The sequence below is a fragment of the Sorex araneus genome, chromosome 1, assembly GCF_027595985.1.
Source record: "Sorex araneus isolate mSorAra2 chromosome 1, mSorAra2.pri, whole genome shotgun sequence".
NCBI lineage: Eukaryota > Metazoa > Chordata > Mammalia > Eulipotyphla > Soricidae > Sorex > Sorex araneus.
Genome location: NC_073302.1, coordinates 190304608 through 190331168, shown reverse-complemented (window position 1 = coordinate 190331168; position 26561 = coordinate 190304608).

Sequence of the window (26561 nt, the reverse complement as noted above, 5' to 3'; positions counted from 1 at the left end):
GATGAATTTCTATCCATCATTGAAATTTTAATGAAAGGAATGAAAAAATAATTTTTGTGGAGATTTTCCCAATTTGCAATGAGAAAGAAGCAAAATTGAATGACGTTACTTCAATTTTTGAAACACCTTTTAAAAGTTGAAGTAGTATCATTCACAATAGTATTAATAGTGATGCTTTGCTATACAATGTTACTGTACTACACTCCCAAAATGCCAGTATCTTTCCTTTACTGGCCCTAAATACCTTTCTATTCACTCCCCTCTCCCCACTGCTATTCATTCATAAGATAAAAAATTTAACCTTCTTATACACCTGATTATAGTAAGCTAGCATTGGTCAAAGGTCATTGACAAAGCAAACATTCAGATTTTTATTTAAAGACACTTTATTTTTTAACTTTTAAAAATACTGTTTTTATTTTCATTTTTAAAAAATGGTTGGCTATTGAACCAGCATGATAGTACAGCAGACAGGGTGATTACCTTGTAGGCAAGTATTTGATTTGATCTCCGGCATCACATATGATCTTAATCAAGTATTAAACAAGTAGCTGCTTGATTAAATTTCATGTACTCTACAGTCATCCTAAAATATAAAACCCATGAAAAGACTGACTGAAGAAGAAAAGCGGTAGGATTATTGTGGTCTCAAAAACAATAGTCAATGAATGCAACAACCACAGGTGCACTCAATTGGTCTCCTTTTGTGAGGGATCAGTTTTTGTAAAGTCTGTTTAGCAAAGTTTTATGTTCTTAAGTTCTTGAATAAGATATTAAAAGGAAATGTTTTGAAGGCATTTGAGCCCACAGTCACAGCATATTCTCGATGTCTTCACAAAGCAACTAGAAAGTTCTAGAAGACTTTAGGGTGGACCTTTTTATTATTCTCCCCTCCCCTTTTTATTAAAGCTTTGATTAAAAGATGTGAATTTTATTCTTTTTCTTCTTTCCTAGTCTGGACTAAACTCCCTACTTTAGCTCCATGTTTGAATTAATCTTTTTAAAGTTACTTTTTAATTAAAGACATGGGACATAAAGCATGTGATCATAACCACTATTATTCCTTAAAAAACAACTATTTTTTTGGTAGAATACACCAGAATGTGCTGAAATTTTACTCCTGGCTCCGTGCTCAGGGATCACTTCTGGAGAGGCTTAGGAAATCATATATGATGCTGGAGATCAAATCAAATACCTGCCTACAAGGTAATGACCCTGTCTGCTATACTATCATGCTGGTCCAATAGCCGACCATTTTTAAAAAATGAAAATAAAAACAGTATTTTTTTAAAGTTAAAGAAAAGAAATAGTATTTCTTTCTCACAATATCTTTGTTGCTTTCCACCTAATTCTACTGTGATCACCCATTTTTTTCCAGTTCACTTGTGTTGCATGTTTACTTGTATCCAGGCAGAAGAGCTTTTGATGAGCCATTATATCCAAGTAGTTCTATATAACTGGTCTGAAGATTTTCCTAATAACAATAACTCTATTATGGTTGATTATGTATATTTTTAATTTGCTCAACTGTAATATGTAAATTGTTTTTTCTTGATGGTATTTTTCTATGGCTAGAAATAATACAACAAATATGCCAAGTATTTGTCTAGACAATTGTGAGGTATACAGAGATGAAAAAATGTATATAAATTTCCTTTTAAGATTAAGTGATATTTACAATGACTTATTAACTTATTCTACAATTTTTATTGACTTCCAATTGTATATGAGGTAGTAGAGAGGAAATAAAATGCTATGCAAGCTAGGCTGTTGTTTATCAGTAATCCTATTTGAATGTATTGACTGTTTTCCACATTAATTCTAATTCTGCATTAGTTTCAATTCTGCATTAATTCTATAATTGTTGCATTAACACTAGTTGGCCAATGCCTCTGCTGTAACTGTTGTGGACTGTCCTTATTCTATTCCTGGACACGAAGTATTCAATGTAATAATTTATGGGATAGTCCTGTTTTTTGTAAGGTGTTTGGCAACATCCCTGGTCTTTCTCTACAAATAACAGTTTAATGCCTCTTGTGTAACATCCAAAAATGTGGCTGGACTTTGTCTAATACTATCTAGGATACACAGTTTTCCCTGACTGTGAAACACTGACATAGCTGATGATGGGGCCATGGGGCAAATTTTTAGCATTATTTAAATGATTTCCTTTTCTTCCACCATGGCTTAACTCCTGTACTCAAAATTTCATCTCAAAAGACATCTTCAGGATTGCATAAAACTGCATCAGTTCTATTTCTCCCCCAAAGTCAAGTGTGATTACATTGTGTATATTGCTACAGAAGAGCAGAAGTGCTTCCAAGGAAATTCTGTAGCTCAAGAAAAGGATTTTCCATACCCAGGCATAATTTTTCTAAAGACAGGAAGGAAGGATAGAAGTTAAGTGACTACAGATCAGTGGGAGTTTAGCAGACAGTTGGTGAGACAGGAGAGTTCAGGGATTATGGCCACACCCACTAAGCTTCCCCAAGACATAGAGCCCACTGAAATGAGTTGGCTACATAGAGGCTTATGATGGGCTCTCATACATAGGAGTGGACAAAGTTAAGAAAAACAAGAATGTATAATGAAGCAATCATTGGGAAGAAAATTTAAAACTGTAAGTGGAGGAGAAGGTTGGTGGTATCTCTCAGTATTGCAGTACCCTTTGAAAGGATTGTCACAAAAGTTTTTTCACTTTGACAAAGGAATGCATTTTCTCTTTTTTCAAAACATCACAGGAATATATTCAGGGTAATAGACACTCCAGTCTCTGTCTTCTCTTCTAACCTAGTGTCTTTGTCTATACCCTCACTGATTGAAACCACCAGAGGCCTGAGATCAAAGGAGATGGACTACTAGAATTTGTAGAGTATGCAGCATGCTTAAAAACTTTTTCTCCAATAATTAATGACACTGAAAATAGTTTTGGATTGTATTAGCCTTTTCTTTGGGTAAATGTCTATTTGAAAGCTTTGGGCATTAAATCTTTTGTAATTTGTCTTTTGGTATTGAGTTTGTAAGTTTCCTTTTGGGGAAACATAAAAAGCATTTGGACCACACCTGGTTGTATTCAAGGATACATCAGGGTGGGGCTAGAAAAACTACTTTTTTTTTCGGTTTTTGGGTCACACCTGGCAATGCACAGGGGTTACTCCTGGCTCTGCACTCAGGAATTACTCCTGGCGATGCTCAGAGGACCATATGGGATGCTGGGATTTGAACCCAGGTCTGCCGCGTGCAAGGCAAACGCCCTACCCGCTATGCTATCACTCCAGCCCCAAGGGGCTAGAAAAACTATACATGAGCTCATTAACTGGCCATGGTCCAGAGACTCACAAATAAATCTCAAAAGAGATAAAAAAAAAGTTGCAGAAATGCCTCCAGACCCCAGTCCAGGCAGAGCCTCATCAGACACAGTGCCAGCAGCCCAAAACCTCCAGAACCCAATTGCCTCCATGCTCACGGCCAGACTCCAGACTCCATTTTATTTTATCAAAATAAAATGAACGTTGATAAAAAAAAATTAATATTAAGAATCTCTAAATTTAAAGTCTACTTTTGATGAAATGTTACATATATATGTATATATACTCTTTCTTCTATTGAATAAATATAAATCAAGATAAAAAATTAATAAATAAATAAATAAAAGAAAAAACTATAAGCAGTGCTGAAGATTGAGGGCAAGTAGGCCTTTTACAAGGCAAGTGAACTGTAATATTTCTCACTCTGTAAGAGATTTTTGGGACTGGAGCGATAGCATTTGCCTTGCATGCGGCCGACCCAGGTTTGATTCATTCATCCCTCTTTGAAAGCCCGGCAAGCTACGAGAGTATCCCTCCCTCATGACAGAGCCTGGCAAGCTATCCTCATTGTATTCGATATGCCAAAAACAGTAACAAGTCTCACAATGGAGACGTTACTGGTGCCCGCTCAAGCAAATCGATGAACAACAGGATAACAGTGCAGTGCAGTGCTACAATGCTACAAATACAAAAAAAACCAGATATATAATTTGAAAGTATTTTATTCCAGTATGTGACTTGTCTCTTTAATTATTTTTTGATGAATACTTGCTTCATATAGCTTTGAATTTTGGTTAATCCCAATATTTGATATTTTTTTTCATGTTTCATGCTTCTATTGTCATTTGTAGGAGTTCTATGACTAATCCAGGACACAAAAATTGACTTTGCATCTTCTCTTAAGTTTTATATTTTAGCAGTTCACATTGAATCGATGGAGTCCATTTTTTTGGTAGATAATTGAAGTAGAAGTTTGAATTCATAAATTTGCATGTGGGTATCTGTTTATTTTAGTATCAATTATAAAATTAAGATTTCCTTTAAGACTCTCAACTATATTCATTGATATAAACATTTATCCTTAGGATAATATCACTGTCATTATTTCTGCTGCTTAGCAGGAAGTTCTGAAATTAGAAAAGTATATGCTCTCCATATTTATTATTTTTCAAGATTGCTTGATATTTTGTTTCTCTTTTATTTTTATAGGTATTTTGGAATCAGTTTGTCAATGTTTGAATAAAAGTATTACTGAATTTTGATAGGGTCCATTAACCCTATAAACCTAGGAGTATTACCATAGCGGTGTTTTTTTTTTTTCTATTTATGAACATGGTATGTCCTTCCATTTATTTAGACTTTTTTCAATAATAGTTATTCACTTTCAGGGTCAAATATTATTATTTTTTGCTCAGCTTATCCTAATTACCCTTTTTTGTGGCAATTGTAACATTTTGGCTTTTAATAGCATTCATATAAAACATAGGGTTTGAATATTTATCTCATATCCTGCAAACTTGTTTGAATCTTTTATTTGTAGCAGTGTTGTGGGTTTTTTTTGTGGAGTAGTTTTTGATTTTTTTGTATGTATGTACATATTTTTTTATCTAAAAATGCACATAGCTTTATTTTATATTTATAAGTTCAACTGATTTTGTTTCTTTTTATTGTCTAATTTTCCTATATTGATGCAGTAGAGTATTGAATATAAATAGTAAGAGGGAATATACCTGTTGCCTTCCAAATTTTCCATAAAAATATTCACTGTTTCACTTTTGAGTACGTTAGCTATAATTATTTAGAAAAAATTTTATATGCCTTTTATCAGAAAGGTCCTGGAAATTACATTCTAGTTCCAATTTTCTGATTTTTAATTAATTAATTTACTTTTACTGGCCACTAATTTAGTCACAAAACTGAAATAGATTTTTGTCCAATTCCTTTCTCATGCCTATTGAGATGGTTCTATGATTTATCTCCTTTATTATAAGTTTTATTATAATATGTGATCATCATGTGGCAAAACAATGTGCCATTTAATAATGGTCATCATGTATAATCTTGTTAAAAAGCATTGTCACATTATTTTGCTAGTGTTTTATATAGAATTTTTCCTTCTATATTCAAAAAGACTATTGTCAGATTTTTAATTCTTGTGGTAACTTGGTTTAAATTTGTCACTCATGTATGAGTTTCACAGAATGAGTAGGGAAATGTTCTTTCCCTTCAATTTTCTGGAATAATTTGCCAAGAATCAGTATTGATTTTCTTCTATATATGGTATAAGTCACCAATAAAGTCATCTTGGTTTGAACTTTTCTCTGTGACAAATTTAATTTAATCTCTTTCCTTGTTATTTAATATTTCCTTTTTTAGTAAATATTAATAGTTTTTGTCTTTCTAGAGATCTTTCCATTGATATAAATTATCTTAATTGGTTCTTTCCCCTTTAAAAGCATGGTATATCTGCTGTATGTCTTGGAATATCCAAATTTAAGAAACTGCTATCCTGGAGGGAAGAAAGATATGTGCACAAATAAACGCAGTACAATGTAAAACAGTTGTGCTCATATAAAATATTTAAAAATGTAAAATTACATAAGTTAAATATTATTTGCATATTTAATTCACTGTTAGAAAACTGAAATATGTGGGTTTTTTTCTGGGAAGGTGTTCAGAGCTAGCAGTGTTCGGACACTGTTCTCTTTGAGTGTCCTGTGCACATAATGGTACTCCTTACTATCTTTCAATATTATCTTTTCTTTCTTATTTTTCAGTAGATGGGGTTCCTCCCAGAGATTCTCCACCAACCTCTTGGCAAACTAGGCCAGTGGCTCAATTCTAGGCTCAAAGATGGGATGCTGCTCGGGTTCGATGGTGCTGTGGATTATCTGGACCGCTCCAACAGTGCCAGTACACTCCAGGCTGCACCAAAAATTCTTGGAGAATTCTATGGTCCAAGGATTGAACTGGGGTAGGTTGCAGGCAAGGCATGCACATTAATCCCTGTGCTATCTCTCTGGCACCATCAGATGATCTTTTCAAGAGTATTTGTATAACAAACAGCTTTGGAAGAAAGAAATACAATTTCTCTAGTGCCATGTATTCACTCTCAAGTACAAAATATCCAAGTTTCCTGAACTCAGGGCTCTTTTCTGTAGCATAACCCAATGTGTTTGTAGTTATTAACTGACCTTCTTTATGTTGAGCTGCTGTAATTGTTCTAGGGGAATGTTCAATTGGTAGGGCAAGGGGAATTACAAAGAGAGAAAATTCATTGGGCAAAGGCATGTATGGGGAAAACTGGTATAATTACAAATAATGTTTCTGTTCATGCAAATTACTTGGAAAATTATACAGGATAGTTGAATTTTGTATGCCACGTCAATATTATTTAAATTTATTTTTAGGAAAAAGAAATAGCCAATGACTTTTGAGTAAGTACACTCTCAGTTCTTTAAAACATTAAATCAGCAGTAACGTATGTGAGGTATTAGATAAAATTTGGGGAAAGAAATTTATATGAAAGAATGTTTTAAGAACATTGTAATGTATTTTCATAGTGTAGCACTACAGCACTGTTGTCCCATTGTTCATCAATTTGCTTGAGTGGGCACCAGACATGAAAGGGACAGTTTTCCCTCACTTTGTTTACATTTTTAATACATGATATTTAGAAGATACAAATATGTTGATGCTCTCTTAATTAAAGCTAACTCTTACTAAAAAGAATATGGACTATAATTCATAGTTATACTCAGAATATTTTGTTGTTTTAAAAATGCTTGCTAAATCTTCAATAGGATACCACTTAGGGATCTCCAAATCTGTCAGAATTGATCCCTGATCTCAGAGCCAGCAGCAAGGTGTGGCCCCCCAGAATAAAACAAAACAAACAAAAACCACCTGGCTGTGTACTAGCTAAGTATTCATATAAAATTTAAAATAATGAACTATCAACATATTTATATAGGTAAATATTACTTTATTTGTATGTGGACATTAATCACACTTCTATTATATATCTAAAATCATTTGTTTCTTTATATAATCAAATATATGAATCACTATTCTATTATCATTATTTTCTAAATTATTTTTTGAGTTTATTTTTTCTTTCAGTAAGAGACAGGGAGGGAATGTCAATATGAAAGCTTACAGTAATCAAGTCACCCAGCCCGGGCAGCTGACTTCCACTACCCAACTGCCACCATGCTCCAGGCTGCTTTCCTGTGCAAAGCGGCCATGCAACATATTATAAAGACACTTCCTACCCATTTTCCATAATTATCACACCATATTTGATGGAGTTCAGACATTAGGCAACAAATCATAGAGAGTAATATATATATATATATATATATATATATATATATACACACACACATATACATACCTCTTGTAGAACAAGGCAAGCTACTGAGAGTATCCTGCTCACATGGGCAGAGCCTGGCAAGCTACCTGTTACATATTCAATATGCCAAAAACAGTAACTATATGTCTCATTCCCTGACCATGAAAGAGCCTCCAATCATTGGGAAAGACAAGTAAAGAGAGGCTGCTAAAATCTCAGGGCTAGGAGGAATAGAGACGTTATTGGTGCCTGCTTGAGTAAATCAATGAACAATGGGATGACAATGATACAGTGAATTATTTTCTTGAGTTTGTTTAGTGGAACTCAGAAGACAAGTTTGAAAGATTTTATGCAAATATGGTAACAATAAACTAGATGCTGGCTGTTGTTGATACCACTACATTTATAATGATTAGTATGTTACCTGTCAACTGACAATGTGCAACAAATATTACAATATGAAAATTTAAATTTCAGCAGAGGAAAGAAAGTGGAGAATGATACAAAGATGAACAAACTCAAAAGGAAAAATGGTTTTAAAGAACACAATAATGAGGTTTTTGTTTTCAACATGATACATTTGAAGCATCTGCAGATTAATTTGGATGGTAATGTGGAGCAGGCAGTTGGAGTAGAAACTAGAGTCTAAGAACATACTTTGTGACTACCATCTCCACAGAGGTGATCAGTGAAGGAGCAACAAGGTAGGGTGGTGGTGCAGAGAGAAAACACAAAACAAAACCAAGTTCAAAAGGGAATTATGGAAGATACCCCATTCAGAAATACAGAGAGAGAGCAAGAAACACACCTGAACAAACAGAGTAAACATAGACTCAAAGTCAAAGGATGGAAAACAATCCTCCAAGCAAACAACCCCCTTAAAAAAGCTGGAGTGGCCATCCTGGTATCCGACAACATAGATTTCAGGATGAAAAAGATCAAAAGGGACAGCGAAGGTCATTTTCTGTTTATCAAGGGATATGTACAACAGGAAGAAATCACACTCTTAAACGTATATGCTCCTAACGAACGACCGGCTAAATATTTAAAACGACTCCTAACAGACTTCAAAGAGGACATCACTAACAGCACAATTGTAGTCGGAGACTTCAATACGGCCTTATCACCTCTAGATAGATCCACAAGAACAAAACTCAACAAGGAAACACTGACTCTGAATGAAGAAATCGAAGAGAGAGGCCTAATAGACCTATACAGGGCCTTACACCCCAAAAAGAAAGAATACACATTCTTTTCCAGTGCACATGGAACATTTTCAAAAATAGACCATGTACTGGGCCCCAGAACATACCTCAATAGAATCGGAAAAATAGAAATTGTATCAACCATCTTTTCAGACCACGATGCGCTGAAGATAGAAGCTAACCACCCACAAATACGGAAAATCAAATCAAACACCTGGAAATTAAACAATTCCATGTTGAACAATGAGTGGGTCAAGAAGGAAATCAAGGAAGAAATCAAAAGATACTTAGAAACAAATGAGAATGAAGACACGAGCTACCAAAACCTATGGGACGCAGCTAAAGCCGTGTTAAGGGGAAAATTTATAGCTCTCCAAGCATTCCTCAGGAAGGAAGAAAGGACCCACATAGATAGCTTGACTTCACGACTCAAGACCCTAGAAAAGGACCAGAGAAAGGACCCCAAACCAGACCGAAGGAAAGAAATAATAAAAATTAGAGCAGAAATTAATGACATCGAAACCAAAAAAACAATCCGAAAGATCAATGAAACAAAGAGTTGGTTCTTTGAGAAAATAAATAAGATTGATAAACCGCTAGCAAGTCTCACAAAGAAAGAAAGAGAGAAAACTCTAATAAATCGAATCAGAAATGAAAAGGGGGACATCATAACAGAAACCAGTGAGATTCAAAAGATCATTAGAGACTACTTTGAAAGTCTTTATGCCACAAAAAAGGAGAACCTAAAAGAAATGGATGGATTCCTTGATTCCTACAATCTCCCAACACTGAAGAAAGAAGACCTGGAATACCTGAATAGACCCATCAATGTTAAGGAAATTGAAACGGTAATCAAAAACCTCCCCAAAAACAAAAGCCCAGGCCCAGATGGTTTCACTGGCGAATTCTTCCAAACATTTAAAGAAGACCTATTGCCTGTTTTCCTCAAACTTTTCCAGGAAATTGAAAAAACAGGAACTCTCCCAAACAGTTTCTATGAAGCACATATCTCCCTAATACCAAAAGCAAACAAAGACACCACTAAGAAAGAAAATTACAGACCAATTTCCCTGATGAACACCGATGCGAAGATCCTCAACAAAATACTAGCAAATAGGATCCAACAACTCATCAAAAAGATCATACATCACGACCAAGTGGGATTCATCCCAGGGATGCAAGGATGGTTTAACATTCGGAAATCAATCAACATAATCCAGCATATCAACAAAAGTAAAGATAAAAACCATATGATCATATCAATAGATGCAGAGAAAGCATTTGACAAGATCCAACATCCTTTCATGATGAAAACCCTCGCCAAAATGGGGTTTGGAGGAACTTTCCTCAAGATAGTCGAAGCCATCTATCACAAGCCTACGGCAAGCATTATCCTCAACGGGGAAAAACTAAGGGCCTTTCCTCTGAGATCGGGCACAAGACAAGGATGCCCACTCTCACCACTCCTCTTCAATATAGTACTGGAAGTACTTGCGATAGCTATTAGACAAGAAAAAGAGATTAAGGGCATCCAGATAGGAAGGGAAGAAATCAAACTCTCACTATTTGCAGACGACATGATACTATATCTAGAGAAGCCTAAAACCTCTACTAAGAAACTCTTAGAAACAATAGACTTATACAGTAAAGTTGCAGGCTACAAAATCAATACCCAAAAATCCATGGCCTTCATATATGCAAACAATGAGGCAGAGGAAAGGGACATGAAAAAAGCAATCCCATTCACAATCGTGCCCCAGAAAATCAGGTACCTCGGAATCAGCTTAACCAAGGAAGTAAAAGACCTTTACAAAGAAAACTACATAACGCTACTCCATGAAATTAAAGAGGACATGAGGAAATGGAAACATATACCCTGCTCGTGGATAGGGAGAATCAATGTTGTCAAAATGGCAATACTCCCTAAAGCGTTATACAGATTCAATGCGATCCCTATAAATATACCCATGACATTCTTCAAAGAAATGGATCAAGCAATCCTAAAATTCATATGGAATAACAAACGTCCAAGGATAGCTAAAACAATTCTTGGGAAAAAGATGATGGGAGGCATCACCATCCCCAACCTCAAACTTTACTACAAAGCAGTAACAATTAAAACAGCATGGTACTGGAACAAAGGCAGAGCCGTAGACCAATGGAACAGGGTGGAATATCCCTACACACAACCCCAAATGTATGACCATCTAATCTTTGATAAGGGAGCAAGAGATGTGAAGTGGAGCAAGGAAAGCCTCTTTAACAAATGGTGCTGGCACAACTGGACAACCACATGCAAAAAAATGGGTTTAGACCTTGACCTGACACCATGCACAAAAGTCAGATCAAAATGGATTAAAGACCTCAACATTAGACCACAAACCATAAGGTACATTGAAGACAAGGTTGGCGAAACCCTCCACGATATTGAAGATAAAGGTATCTTCAAAGGTGACACGGAACTAAGCAATCTAGTAAAAACAGAGATCAACAAATGGGACTACATTAAACTAAAAAGCTTCTGCACCGCAAGAGATACAGTGACCAGAATACAAAGACTATCCACAGAATGGGAAAGGATATTTACACAATACCCATCAGATAAGGGGTTGATATCAATGGTATATAAAGCACTGGTTGAACTCTACAAGAAGAAAACATCCAACCCCATCAAAAAATGGGGCGAAGAAATGAACAGAAACTTTACCAAGGAAGAAATACGAATGGCCAAAAGGCACATGAAAAAGTGCTCTGCATCACTAATCATCAGAGAGATGCAGATCAAAACAACTTTGAGATACCACCTCACACCACAGAGACTAGCACACATCCAAAAGAACAAAAGCAACCGCTGTTGGAGAGGATGTGGGGAGAAAGGGACCCTTCTTCACTGCTGGTGGGAATGCCGACTGGTTCAGCCCTTCTGGAAAACAATTTGGACGACTCTCAAAAAATTAGACATTGAATTCCCATTTGACCCAGCAATACCACTGCTGGGAATATATCCCAGAGAGGCAAAAAAGTACAATCGAAACAACATCTGCACATGTATGTTCATCGCAGCACTGTTTACAATAGCCAGAATCTGGAAAAAACCCGAATGCCCCAGAATGGATGACTGGTTGAGGAAACTTTGGTACATCTATACAATGGAATACTATGCAGCTGTTAGAAAAAAGGAGGTCAAGAATTTTGTAGTTAAGTGGATGGGCATGAAAAGTTTCATGCTGAGTGAAATGAGTCAGAGAGAGAGAGACAGACATAGAAAGATTGCACTCATCTATGGTATTTAGAATAACAGAGTGGGAGACTAACACCCAAGAACTGTAGAAATAAGTACCAGGAGGTTGACTCCATGGCTTCGAGGCTGCCCTCACGTTCCGGGGAAAGGTCAACACAGAGAATCGATCACCAACTACATTGTAGTCGAAGGCCATGTGGGGGAAGGGAGTTGCGGGCTGAATGAGGGCTAGAGACTGAGCACAGCGGCCACTCAACACCTTTATTGCAAACCACAACAGCTAATTAGAGAGAGAAAACAGAAGGGAATGCCTTGCCACAGTGGCAGGGTGGGGTGGGGGGGAGATGGGATTGGGGAGGGTGGGAGGGACACTGGGTTTACGGGTGGTGGAGAATGGGCACTGGTGAAGGGATGGGTTCCCAAACTTTGTATGAGGGAAGTATAAGCACAAAAGTGTATAAATCTGTAACTGTACCCTCACGGTGATTCTCTAATTAAAAATAAATAAATTTAAAAATAAAAAAAAAAAAAAAAAAAAAAAAAAAAAAAAAAAGAAATACAGAGAGAGAGAAATTAGATAGAGAAAGAAAAAATAGTCAAATTCAAAACAAAACAAAGCACACTTATCTCAGAGTTTCAGAAACCGGACGACTCTAAAAAAAATAACAATGGTCACATTCACTGAGCTTTCAGCAGGGCTTAGGAGATTTACAAAATGATCATTAAGAGATTAGTAATGTTTTTGTCAGAGAATAAGTCCAATAGTGATAAAAGTACAAGCTAGATTGCAGAGGATGGAAAAAGGAGTGGCAGTGGTAATATGTAAGGAACACAAACATAATTTATAAAAGCTTCAGTGGCAATTTATACTTTGGATTAATTAGGTTCTTGCCTTTGGAAAAAACTGGAAGGAATACTTAGTGAATTTTATAAAGAGTGAGGGTGCATAAAATTGCTAAGCACATTAGAAATATAGATTAAGTTGGTAATTCTGTGGTGGATCTGAATAATACAAAGATACCTGGAGAATATGGTTCCTGAATATAAAATCTTATGCTTATCTGACCCTGAAACTACTGTAGTACTGCTGATCACAGAAGATACGATATCCCAGTTTTAACTGTTTTTTATAATTTTTTTTAAATTTTTAATTATTAAATCACCGTGAGGGTACAGTTATAGATTTATACATCTTTGTGCTCATGTTTCCCCCATACAAAGTTCAAGAACCCTTCCCTTCACCAGTGCCCATTCTCCACCACCAGTAAACCCAGCATCCCTCCCACGCTCCCCAGTCTCGTCTCCCCCCACCCCAAACTGCCACTATGGCAGGGTATTCCCTTACATTCTCTCTCTCTGATTAGGTGTTGTAGTTTGCAATAAAGGTGTTGAGCGGCCATTGTGTTCAGTCTCTAGTCTACATTCGGCACGCATCACCCCTCCCGCGCATGACCTCCGACAACATTTTACTTGGTGTTCTCTTCTCTGAGTTGCCCAGAATGAGAGACCAGCCTCCAAGCCATGAAGTCAACCTCCTAGTACTTATTTCTACTATTCTTGGGTGTTAGACTCCTAGTCTATTATTCAATATTCCACAGATGAGTGCAATCTTTCTATGTTTGTCTCTCTCTTTCTGACTCATTTCACTTAGCATGATACTTTCCATGCTGATCCACTTATATGCAAACTTCATGACTTCATTTTTTCTAACAGCTGCATAGTATTCCATTGTATAGATGGAACAAAGTTTCTTCAACCAGTCATATGTTCTAGGGCACTTGGGTTTTTTCTGGATTCTGGCTATTGTAAGCAGTGCTGCAATGAACATATAAGTGCAGATGTCATTTCGACTATACTTTTTTGCTCCTCTGGGATATATTCCCAGAAGTGGTATTGCTGGGTCAAATGGAAGCTCAAACTCTAGTTTTTTGAGAATCGTCCATATTGTTTTCCAAAAGGGCTGAACTAGTAGACATTCCCACCAGCAGTGTAGAAGGGTCCCTTTCTTCCCACATCCTCTCCAACAGTGGTTGCTTTTGTACTTTTGGATGTGTGCTAGTCTCTGTGGTGTGAGGTGGTATCTCATGGCTGTTTTGATCTGCATCTCTCTGATGATTAGTGATGCAGAGCACTTTTTCATGTGCCTTTTGGCCATTCGTATCTCTTCCTTGGAAGAGTTTCTGTTCATTTCTTCGCCCCATTTTTTGATGGGGTTGGATGTTTTCTTCTTGTAGCGTACAACCAGTGCTTTATATACCATTGATATCAACCCCTTATCTGATGGGTATTGTGTAAATATCCTTTCCCATTCTGTAGATAGTCTTTGTATTTTGGTCACTGTATCTTTTGCGGTGCAGAAGCTTTTTAGTTTAATGTAGTCCCATTTGTTGATCTCTGTTTCTACTAGATTGCTTAGTTCCGTCTCATCTTTGAAGATACCTTTATCTTCAATATCATGGAGAGTTTTGCCGACCTTGTCTTCAATGTACCTTATGGTTTGTGGTCTGATGTTGAGGTCTTTAACCCATTTTGATCTGACTTATGTGCATGGTGTCAGGTCGAGGTCTAAGCCCATTGTTTTGCATGTGGTTGTCCAGTTGTGCCAGCACCATTTGTGAAAGAGGCTTTCTTTGCTCCACTTCACATCTATTGCTCCCTTACCAAATAGTAGATGATCGTACATTTGAGGTTGTGTGTAGGGATATTCCACCCTGTTCCATTGGTCTTCAGCTCTGCCTTTGTTCCAGTACCATGCTGTTTTAATTGTTACCGCTTTGTAGTAGAGTTTAAGGTTGGGGAGGGTGATGCCTCCGATCATCTTTTTCCAAGAATTGTTTTAGCTATCCGTGGGCGTTTATTGTTCCATATAAATTTCAGGATTGCTTGATCCGTTTCTTTGAAGAATGCCATGGGTATCCTTATAGGGATCGCGTTAAATCTGTATAATGCTTTGGGGAGTATTTTCATTTTGACAATGTTTATTCTCCCTATCCATGAACAGGGGATATGTTTCCATTTCCTCAGGTCCTCTTTTATTTCATGGAGTAACGTTTTATAGTTTTTTTTGTAGAGGTCCTTTACTTCTTTAGTTAAGCTGATTCCAAGGTATTTGATTTTCTGGGGTACGATTGTGAACAGGATTGCTTTTTTCATGTCCCTTTCCTCTGTCTCATTGTTTGCATATAGGAAGGTCATGGATTTTTGGGTATTGATTTTATAGCCTGCGACTTTACTGTACAGGTCAATTGTTTCTAAGATTTTCTTACTAGAGCTTTTAGGCTTCTCTAGGTATAGTATCATATTGTCTGCAAATAGTGAGAGCTTGATTTCTTCCTTTCCGATCTGAATCCCCTTAATATCTTTTTTGCCTGATGGCTATTGCTAGTACTTCCAGTACTATATTAAAGAGAAGCGGTGAGAGTGGGCATCCTTGTCTTGTCCCCAATCTTAGAGGAAAAGCCCTTAGTTTTTCTCCATTGATGATAATGTTTGCCATAGGTTCGTGGTAGATGGCTTTGACTATCTTGAGCAAAGTTCCTCCAAAACCCATTTTGGTGAGAGTTTTTATCATGAATGGGTGTTGGATCTTGTCAAATGCTTTCTCTGCATCTATTGATATGATCATATAGTTTTTATCTTTACTTTTGTTGATATGATGGATTATGTTGATTGATTTCCGAATGTTAAACCATCCTTGCATCCCCAGGATGAATCCCACTTGGTCATGGTGTATGATCTTTTTGATGAGTTGTTGGATTCTATTTGCTAGTATTTTGTTGAGGATCTTCGCATCAGTGTTCATCAGGGATATTGGTCTATAGTTTTCTTTGTTAGTGGTGTCTTTGTTTGCTTTTGGTATTAGGGAGATATGTGCCTCGTAGAAACTGTTCGGAAGGGTTCCTGTCTTTTCGATTTTCTGGAAAAGCTTGAGGAGAACTGGCAACAAGTCTTCTTTAAATGTTTGGAAGAATTCGCCAGTGAATCCGTCTGGACCTGGGGTTTTGTTTTTGGGGAGACTTTTGATTACGGTTTCAATTTCCGTGATATTTATGGGCCTATTCAGTTATTTCACATCTTCTTGGTTCAGTCTTGGGAGATTGTAGGAGTCAAAGAATTCGTCCATTTCTTTTAGGTTCTCTTGTTTCGTGGCATACAGACTTTCAAAGTAGTCTCTGATGGTCCTTTGAATCTCCTTGGTTTCTGTTGTGATGTCCCCCTTTTTATTTCTGATTCAGTTTATTAGAGTTTTCTCTCTTTCTTTCTTTGTGAGTCTTGCTAGCAGTTTATCAATCTTATTTATTTTCTCGAAGAACCAGCTCTTTGTTTCATTGATCATTCGGATTGTTTTTCAGCTTTCCATATCGTTAGTTTCTGCTCTAAGTTTTATTATTTCTTTCCTTCGATCTGGTTTGGGTTCCTTTTGCTGGTCCTCTTCTAAGATCTTGAGCTGCAAAGTCAAGCTATCTATATAGGCCCTTTCTTCCTTTCTGAAGGAAGGCTTGCAGAGCTATAAATTTTCCCTTTAACATATCTTTAGCTGCGTCCCATAGGTTCTGGTAGCTTGTGTCTTCATTCTCATTTGTTTTGAGGTATCTCTTGATTTCTTCCTTGATTTCCTTCGTGAACCACTCATTGTTCAATAGTGAGTTGTTCAATTTCCAAGTGTTTGATTTGGTTCTCCGCGTCTGTGCGTGACTAACTTCCATCTTCAGTGCATCATGGTCTGAAAAGATAGTTGATACAATTTCTATCTTCCAGATTCTATTAAGGTATAATTTGTGGCCCAGAACATGGTCTACTTTGGAAAACATTCCATGTGCGCTGGAAAAGAATGTGTATTCTTTCTTTTTGGGGTGTATATCCCTGTATAGGTCTATTAGCCCTGTCTCCTCCATTTCTTCCTTCAGAGCCATTGTTTCCTTGCTGAGTGTTGTTCTTTTCGATCTATCCAGAGTTGATAAGGCAGTGTTGAAGTGTCCAACTACTCCCGTGGTGCTAGTTATGTCCTCCTTAAATTCTGTTAGGAGTTCTTTTAAGTATTTAGCTGGTTGTTCATTAGGTGCATATATGTTGAAGAGTGTGATTTCTTCCTGTTGTACATATCCCTTGATGAATAGAAAATGACCTTTGCTGTCCCTTCTGATCTTTTTCAGCCTGAAATCTATGTTATCACATACTAGTATGGCCACCCCCGCTTTTTTTTGAGGGAGCTGTTTTCTTGCAGGATTGTTTTCCATCCTTTGATTTTGAGTCTGTGTTTGTTCTGACTATTCAGATGTGTTTCTTGTAAGCACAGAAAGTTGGGTTTAGTTTCCGAATCCATTTTGCCACTCTGTGCCTCTTGATTGGTGCATTTATTTTTTTTTAATTCTTTTATTGATTCACCATATGGAAAGTTACAAAACTTTCAGGTTAAAGTCTCAGTTATACAATGCTCAAACACCCATCACTTCACCAGTGCACATATTCCACCACCAAGAATCACTATATACCTCCCCCGTTCCCCCCATCTCCCCAGCCCCCCACCCCTCATGTGTAACTGGAAAATTTCACTTTATTATCACTTTACTTTGAGTACATTCAATACTTCAACAAAAAAAAATTCACTATTATTGATTTGGAGTTTCTCCCCCCTAAAGTCGATCTGCTGAAAAGAAAGCATTTGGTAATTTGTTTTCCATTGCTGAGAATGAAGAGATATGAGGTCAGGAGGCCGCACTAGCAGCAGCATAGTTTTGGATTTCCGTATTTTAGTATTTTAGTAACTAAGTCCAGAGAAATGTCTGCCAGGAATCACAACATTGTAAGCTTGTACCTCTCAGCTACTTTATATTCCACATATGAGTGCAATCTTTCTATATCTGTCTCTTTCTTTCTGACTCATTTCACTCAGCATGATACTTTCCATGTTGATCCACTTATATTGATTGGTGCATTTAGACCATTAACATTAAGAGAAATTATTATCATGGGATTTTGTGTCATTTTTCTGTAGGGTTTGTTGTTCTTGCAGATTTTTTCCTTGTCTTATAGTAGCCCTTTGAGTCCTTCTTTTAAATTTGGTCTTGAGTCTATGAAGTTCCTGAGCTGTTGCTTGTCCATGAAATAGTGTATGGTTCCTTCAAGTTTAACTGAGAGTTTAGCCGGGTAGAGTATTCTTGGTGAGGCATTCATTTCATTAAGTTTTTTCACTATATCCCACCATTGTCTTCGGGCTTAAAAGGTTTCTTCTGATAGGTCTGCTGTGAATCTAAGGGGTACTCCTTTGTATATGATCTCCTTCTTTGATCTTGCTGCTTGCAGTATGTGTCTCTATCCACGGCATCCATCATTCTGACTATGATATGCCTTGGCGATTTTCTATTTGGGTTCCTTTTAGCTCGTACACTTCGCACTCCTTGGATCTGGATGCCCACATTCTCTAGCTCTGGGAATTTTTTAGCAATGATGTCTTTAATGGTGTTTTTTTCATTGGGATTTGTTCCGTGTGGTTCCGGCACTCCCATGATTCTTATGTTGTTTCTCCTGAGGTCATCCCCTAGGATTCTAATTCGCTCTAGAGCCATTTTGAGGTATTTTGCCATTATTTGTTGTTCCCTATATGCTTTGTGCAGTTCATCTCCAAGCTCACTGATTCTGTCTTCAGCTGTAGTCATTCTACTATTTTTTTTTTAATTCTAAATGTGGTAGTATTTATTTATTTTTTATTTTTTTTAGTTCTTTTTTTAATTTTTTATTGTGGAAAGTTACAAAGTTACAAATTTTTCAGGTTTAAATCTCAGTTATACAATGCTCGAATACCCATCCCTTCACCAGTGCTCATATTCCACCACCAAGAATCCCAGTATAGCTCCACCCCGCCCCCTCACACCCCAAACCCCCACGACCCTAGCCCCCCCACCCTAAGGACCCCCCCGCCTGTGTAACTAATAAATTTCACTTTACTTTCACTTTGATTGCATACAATATTTCAACAAAACTCTATATTATTGTTTGGAGAGTCTCTCCCCTAAAGTCAGACCTGCTGAAAAGGAAGCATTAGGTAATTTGTTTTCCATTGCTGAGGATGAAGAAGTGTGAGGTCGAGTGACCACACTTAGCGGCCTCTCAGTTTTGGGTTTCTGTAATTTAGTATTTTAGTAACTAAGTCCAGAGAGATATCTGCCAGAAGTTGCATCGTTGCCAAATTGTACTTCTCAGTTACATTATATTCCACATATGAGTGCAATCTTTCTATGTCTGTCTCTTTCTTTCTGACTCATTTCACTCAACATGATACTTTCCATGTTGATCCACTTGTATGCAAATTTCATGACTTCATGTTTCCTGACAGCTACATAGTATTCCATTGTGTAAATATACCAGAGTTTCTTTAGCCAATCATCTGTTTTCGGGCACTCTGGTTTTTTCCATATTGTGGCTATTGTGAACAGAGCGGCAATGAACATGTAAATGCAGATGTCATCTCTACTATACCTTTTTGCCTCTCCAGGATATATTCCCAGGAGTGGTATTGCTGGGTCAAATGGGAGCTCAATTTCTAACTTTTTGAGAATCGTCCATATTGTTTTCCAAAAGGGCTGAACCAGTCGGCATTCCCACCAGCAGTGAAGGAGAGTCCCTTTCTCCCCACATCCACGCCAACACCGGTTGCTTTTGTTTTTGGGGATGTGGGCCAGTCTCTGTGGTGTGAGATGATATCTCATTGTTGTTTTGATCTGCATTTCCCTGATGATTAGTGATGTTGAACATTTTCTCATGTGCCTCTTAGCCATTCTGATTTCTTCTTTGGAAAAGTTTCTGTTCATTTCATCACCCCATTTTTTGATCGGGTTGGCAGTTTTCTTCTTGTGGAGTTCAACCAGTGCATTGTATATCCTTGTTATCAACCCTTTATCGGATGGGTACTGCATAAATATCCTTTCCCATTCTGTAGACTGTCTTTGTATTTTGGTCACTGTTTCTTTTGAGTTGCAGAAGCTTCTTAGTTTGAGATAGTCCCATTTATTTATCTTTGTTTTCTCTAGCTTAGCCAGTGGCGTGTCAGCTTTGAAGATACCTTTGGCTTCAATGTCGTGGAGGGTTTTGCCGACCTTATCTTCAATGTACCTTAGGGATTCTGGTCTGATATTGAGGTCTTTAATCCAGTTTGATCTGATTTTTGTACATGGTGATAGATGGAGGTCTAAGCCCATTTTTTTGCATGTAGCCGTCCAGTTTTGCCAGCACAATTTGTTAAACATGCTTTCCTTGCTCCACTTCACATTTCTTGCTCCCTTATCAAAGATTAGATGATCATATTTTTGGGGGGTGTATGTCAGAGTATTCAACCCTGTTCCATTAGTCTGCCGCTCTGCCTTTGTTCCAGTACCATGCTGTTTTAATGACTACCGCTTTGTAGTAGAGTTTGAAGTTGGGGAGGTTGATTCCTCCCATTTTCTTTTTCCCAAGGATTGCTTTAGCTATTCGTGGGGGCTTATTGTTCCATATGAATTTCAGGAGCGCTTGCTCCATTTCTTTGAAGAATGTCAAGGGTATCCCTATAGGGATCGCATTGAATTTGTACAATGCTTTGGGGAGAATTGCCATTTTGACAATATTAATTCTTCCAATCCATGAGCAGGGGATGTCTTTCCATTTCCTCGTGTCCTCTTTTATTTCCTGAAGTAGTGTTTTATAGTTTTCATTATACAAGTCCATTACCTCCTTTGTTAAGCTGATTCCGAGGTATTTGATTTTTTGAGGCGCAATTGTGAATGGGATTGCTTTTCTCAGGTCACTTTCTTCTCTCTCATTATTTGAATATAGGAAAGCCATGGACTTTTAGGTATTGATTCTATAGCCTGCAACTTTACTGTACGAGTCTATTGTTTCTAGGAGTTTCTTGGTAGAGGTTTTAGGGTTCTCTAAGTATAGTATCATATCATCTGCTAATAGTGAGAGCTTGATTTCTTCCTTTCCTACCTGAATGCCCTTAATGTCTTTTTCTTGCCTAATCGCTATTGCAAGTAATTCCAGTACTATATTGAACAGAAGTGGAGAGAGTGGGCATCCTTGTCTTGTCCCTGTTCTCAGAGGGAAGGCTCTTAGTTTTTCCCCATTGAGGACAATGCTTGCCATAGACTTGTGATAAATGGCTTTGACTATATTGAGGAAGGTCCCTTCTATACCTATTTTGGCTAGTGTTTTCATCATAAACGGGTGCTGGATCTTGTCAAATGCTTTCTCTGCATCTATTGATATGATTATATGATTTTTATCTTTTCTTTTGTTGATATGGTGGATTATGTTGATTGATTTCCGGATGTTAAACCATCCTTGCATCCCCGGGATGAATCCCACTTGGTTGTGGTGTATGATCTTTTTGATGAGTTGTTGAATTCTATTTGCTAATATTTTGTTGAGAATTTTTGCATCTGTGTTCATCAGGGATATTGGCCTGTAGTTTTCTTTTTTTGTGGTGTGTTTGTTTGCTTTTGGTATTAGGGAGATATGAGCCTCATAGAAACTGTAAGGGAGGGTTTCTGTTTCTTCAATTTCCTGGAAGAGCTTGAGAAGGACTGGCAAAAGGTCCTCTTTAAATGTTTGGAAGAAATCACTAGTGAATCCGTCTGGACCTGGGCTTTTGTTTTTAGGGAGACTTTTGATTACCATTTCAATTTCCTTGATGTTAATTGGACTATTCAGGTACTCCAGGTCTTCTTGGTTCAGCCTTGGGAGATTATAGGAGTCGAGAAATTTATCCATTTCTTCTAGATTCTCTTGTTTCGTGGCATAGAGATTTTCAAAGTAGTCTCTGATGATCTTTTGAATTTCATTGGTTTCTGTTGTGATGTCCCCCTTTTCATTTCTGATTTGGCTTATAAGGGTTCTCTCTCTCTCTTTCTTTGTGAGTCTTGCTAGTGGTTTATCAATCTTGTTTATTTTCTCGAAGAACCAGCTCTTGGTTTCATTGATCTTCCGGATTATCTTTTGGGTTTCCATGTCATTAATTTCTGTTCTAAGTTTTATTATCTCTTTCCTTCTGCCTGGTTTTGGCTCCTTTTGTTGGTCCTTTTCTAAGGTCTTGAGCTGTGAAGTCAAGTTATTTATGTGGGCCCTTTCTTCCTTCCTGAGATATGCTTGCAGAGCTATAAATTTTCCCCTTAAAACGGCTTTAGCTGCGTCCCACAGGTTCTGGTAGCTCGTGTCTTCATTCTCATTTGTTTCTAGGTACCTTTTGATTTCTTCCTTGATTTCCTTCCTGACCCACTCATTGTTCAATATCGAGCTATTTAATTTCCAGGTGTTTGATTTGGTTTTCTGCATCTGTCCACAGTTAAGTTTTATCTTCAGTGCATCATGGTCTGAAAAGATAGCTGGTACAATGTCTATCTTGTTGATTCTGTTGAGGTATGTTGTGTGGCCCAGCGCATGGTCTATTCTGGAAAATGTTCCATGTGCACTGGAAAAGAATGTGTATTCCTTTTTTGGGGGATATAAAGCCCTGTATAGATCTATTAGCCCTCTCTCTTCAATTTCTTCCTTCAAAGCCAGTATTTCATTGGTGAGTTTTAATCTTCTAGATCTGTCCAGAGGAGACAGTGCGGTGTTGAAGTCTCCAACTACTATTGTGTTGCTCGAGATGTCCTTCTCGAGGTCTCTTAGCAGCTGTTGTAGGTATTTAGCTGGTCCCTCATTGGGTGCGTAGACATTTAGGAGTGTGATTTCTTCCTGATGTACACATCCATTGATTAATAAAAAGTGGCCTTCACTATCCCTTCTAATCTTTTTCAACCTGAAGTCTATGTTGTCCAATACTAGTAAAGCCACTCCGGCTTTCTTGAGGGAGTTGTTTGCTTGCAGGATTGTTTTCCATCCTTTGACTTTGAGTCTGTGTTTGTTCTGGCTATTCAGATGTGTTTCTTGCAGGCAACAGAAGGTTGGGTTGAGTCTCTGAATCCATTTTGCCAGTCTGTGTCTCTTAATTGGTGAATTCAGACCATTGACATTAAGGGAGATTATTGTTATGGGATTTTGTGCCGTCTTTGTGCAAGGGTTTGTTGTGCTTGTAGAGGTTGTTCTTGTCTTACAATAGCCCCTTTAGTGCTTCTTTTAGGTTTGGTTTTGAGTCTATGAAGTTCCTGAGCTGTTGTTTATCCCCAAAGTAGTGTATGATTCCTTCTAGTTTGAATGAGAGTTTAGCCGGATAAAGTATTCTTGGTGAAGTGTTGATTTCATTGAGTTTTTTCACTATATCCCACCATTGCCTTCGAGCTTGGAGAGTTTCCTCTGATAGATCTGCTGTGAGCCTAAGGGGTGCTCCTTTCTATGCGATTTCCTTCTTGGACCTTGCTGCTTGGAGTATTGTGTCTCTCTGGAAGATGTCCATCATTGTAACTATGATATGTCTTGGGGTTTTTCTGTTAGGATCTCTTTTAGCTGGCACTCTCCGGGCGCCTTGAATCTGGATGCCTGCATTGTCCAGCTGTGGGAAGTTTTCCGCAATGATTTGTTTGACTGTGTCTTTTTCGTTGGGGTTGGTTCCCTGTGGTTCTGGTAGTCCAATGATTCTAATGTTGTTCCTCTTGAATTCATCCCCTAGGACTCTGATTCTGGCTAGAGCTATTTTGAGGTCTCTTGCCATGGTTTGATGTTGCCTGTAGGCCTCTTGCAGCTCATCTTCAAGCATACTGATTCTGTCTTCGGCTGCAGTCATCCTATTGTTGAGGGCAGTCAGAGAGTTTTTGATTTCATGTACGGAATCCTTCATTTCTTTTTGAAGGTTTTTTATTTCTACTCTCATTTCTTCCCGTATTTTGTCGGCTGTCTGTTGTATTGTTTCCGCCAGGTCTTCCTTGAAGTTGTCCATCTTTGCATTGAGTTGATTGAACATGTTGAGGATTTCAAGTCTGAATTCTTTCTCAGAGAGGTCAAGTTTGTAGGAGGCGCCCATTGAGGTTTCCGGACTCCTTGGATCGTCCTCTGGTTGCAATGGGGATTTTCGCTGTTTCTTCATGTTGTTTGTGGTGATATGAAAGAGGGCTCTTGATGATGAGTGTCCCTGTTTCCTTTTGTTGCGAAAAAGGATTGTGGATAGGCTCAGTTAATAGTGGTTGGCTTTTTACTTGCCGTTTGTAGAACCTGGTCTCCTACTGAGATGTTCTTATGTGAAGTCTTGTGTTTTATTGTCCTACTGCTTGCGAATAGCTAGGATGTTAGTCTTGGATAGGATGTTGAGAAAACTACTTGCTGCCGCGTTAGCGGCGGCCGACGGCAATGAGGCCACGCCCACTTTTCTTAGGCCACGCCCCCTGGTGGTTAGGCCACGCCCCTTTCCCACAGACCTTTGCCGGAAGACAGGACGGCGGCGGCGCTTGGGGTCCGCGTGCAGGCCACTCGGCCGGCAGTCCGGAGGGGAGGGAAGCCCGGGGTGCTCAGGGCCGCGGAGCAGGCTGGGTCCCTCATTCTACTATTGAGGGCTCCTACGGAGTTTTTTTATTTCATCTACTGATTCTTTTAGTTGTGTGATTTCTGTTCGTAGCTTTGAAATTTCTGCTCTCATTTCTTCCTGGATTATCTTGGTGGAGCGTTCCAATGCCTCATCCATATCCTCCCTTAATTTATTAGAAGTTTGTTCCATAGTTGCTTTGAGTTCGTGAACCATCCTCATAATTTCCTCTCTGAATCCTTTATCTGAGAGGAGGTTATATATCTGGGAAGTTGCTTCTAAGGTTAGTGAGATATTTTCTTGGATCTCTCCTGGTGGTGGGGATTTTCGCTGTTTCTTCATGTTGTTATGGGCTTTATTATCCGGTGCTCTCCTTAGCTTGGGAGGAGTCTCAACTGAAGATATGGGGCTATGCTCTTTTTACAAATGACTTTTCTGTGCAACGCGATGTGTTCACTGACAGTTTTTGTGAAATTAGGATAGGCTAGGTTACTTGATTTTTAACATGTAGTGACTAAGAAGACCAGGGAATTCTTCAGATGAGTGGGTTCTATCAATTGTGGCCAAAGGACAATGCACAAAATGTTAAAGAAAAAACTGCGGCCGCATTAGGGGCCTGTGCTCCGGAAAGAGGCCACGCCTACTTTGAGGCCATGCCCCCTAAGATGAGGGCACGCCCCTAATCAGCAGAGTGGGGATTGGTCAGGAACCGATGGCGGCGGGAGAAAGGTGCCGGTCGGGGGGGGGGGGGGCGGGCGGGGGGCTTCTCTGCCAGTTTTGATTGTTTTTGCCTCAGACAAGAGTATTAGATGCTGGGGCTGGAGCACAGTGGGTAGGGCATTTGCCTTGCATGTGGTCGACCCGGTTCGATTCCCAGCTTCCCATATGGTCCCCCTGAGCACCACCAGGAGTGATTCCTGAGTGCAAAGCCAGGAGTAACCCCTGTGCATCGACGGGTGTGACCCAAAAAAGAAAAAAAAAGAGTATTAGATGCTGGGATTGACCGCTAAGTCATCAATTGTAGCACAAGTTATTTCTGAACATCCCCCTGCCACACACTGAAATATGCAGAGAGAAGAGAGACCCTGACTCAGAAATGCTCCTTTTAGGATATTATTGTTTTTACTTTGCACCACACCTGGTGGTACTCAAGGCTTACTCTGGACTCTGTGTTCAGGATTACTTTTGGTAACGCTCAGGGGCCCATACAGGGTGACAAAGGTAAAGCTGGTATTCACTACATGCAAGGTAAATGCCCTACCCACTGTACTGTCTCTATGTCCCCTTTAGGACATGTTTTTCTTGTTGGATTTTAGTGAAAAGTCACCTGCTGAGAAAGTTCAACTATTTATTTTTTTTTTTAGGGAGATTAAATTCAAAGTTTTAAAATTAGGATAAAAGCTAACTTAACTAGTTGAAATCTTCAGCTTAAATATTAAATAGAATCCTGAATTTGATTTTAGCATGGATAGAATTTAAATACTCAATGGGGCTGGAGCGATAGCACAGCGGGTAGGGCGTTTGCCTTGCATGCGGCCGACCCAGGTTCGATTCCCAGCATTCCATATGGTCCCCTGAGCACCACCAGGAGTAATTCCTGAGTGAAGAGCCAGGAGTAACACCTGTGCATCGCCATGTGTGACCCAAAAAGCAAAAAAAAAAAAAAGAATTTAAATACTCAAGTCAGAGTTGCATATGCTGGCAGGAGACTGAGCATAAAGTTCATAATGAATTAGCTGAGGGATTGGAACAAGGTGACATGACTTAAAGTGGCTGCATTCCTGGGATTCCAAGGGTACAACTGGGAGAAAGATTAATAAATTGTAATAGCTGGTTAGAACCTTGTTTCACAAACTACTATCATCCATTCCTATTGATCAGTGTTTCTGAACTGCTGACAAGTTAAACAGTTTTTGCCAGCACTTAATAAGCCATACCAATACTGTGGTCAGGTTTCAATGCATCAGCCATTTCAATGTCAAAGTAAGTACAACCAAACATCTTCCAGTACATAGAAGCTCAA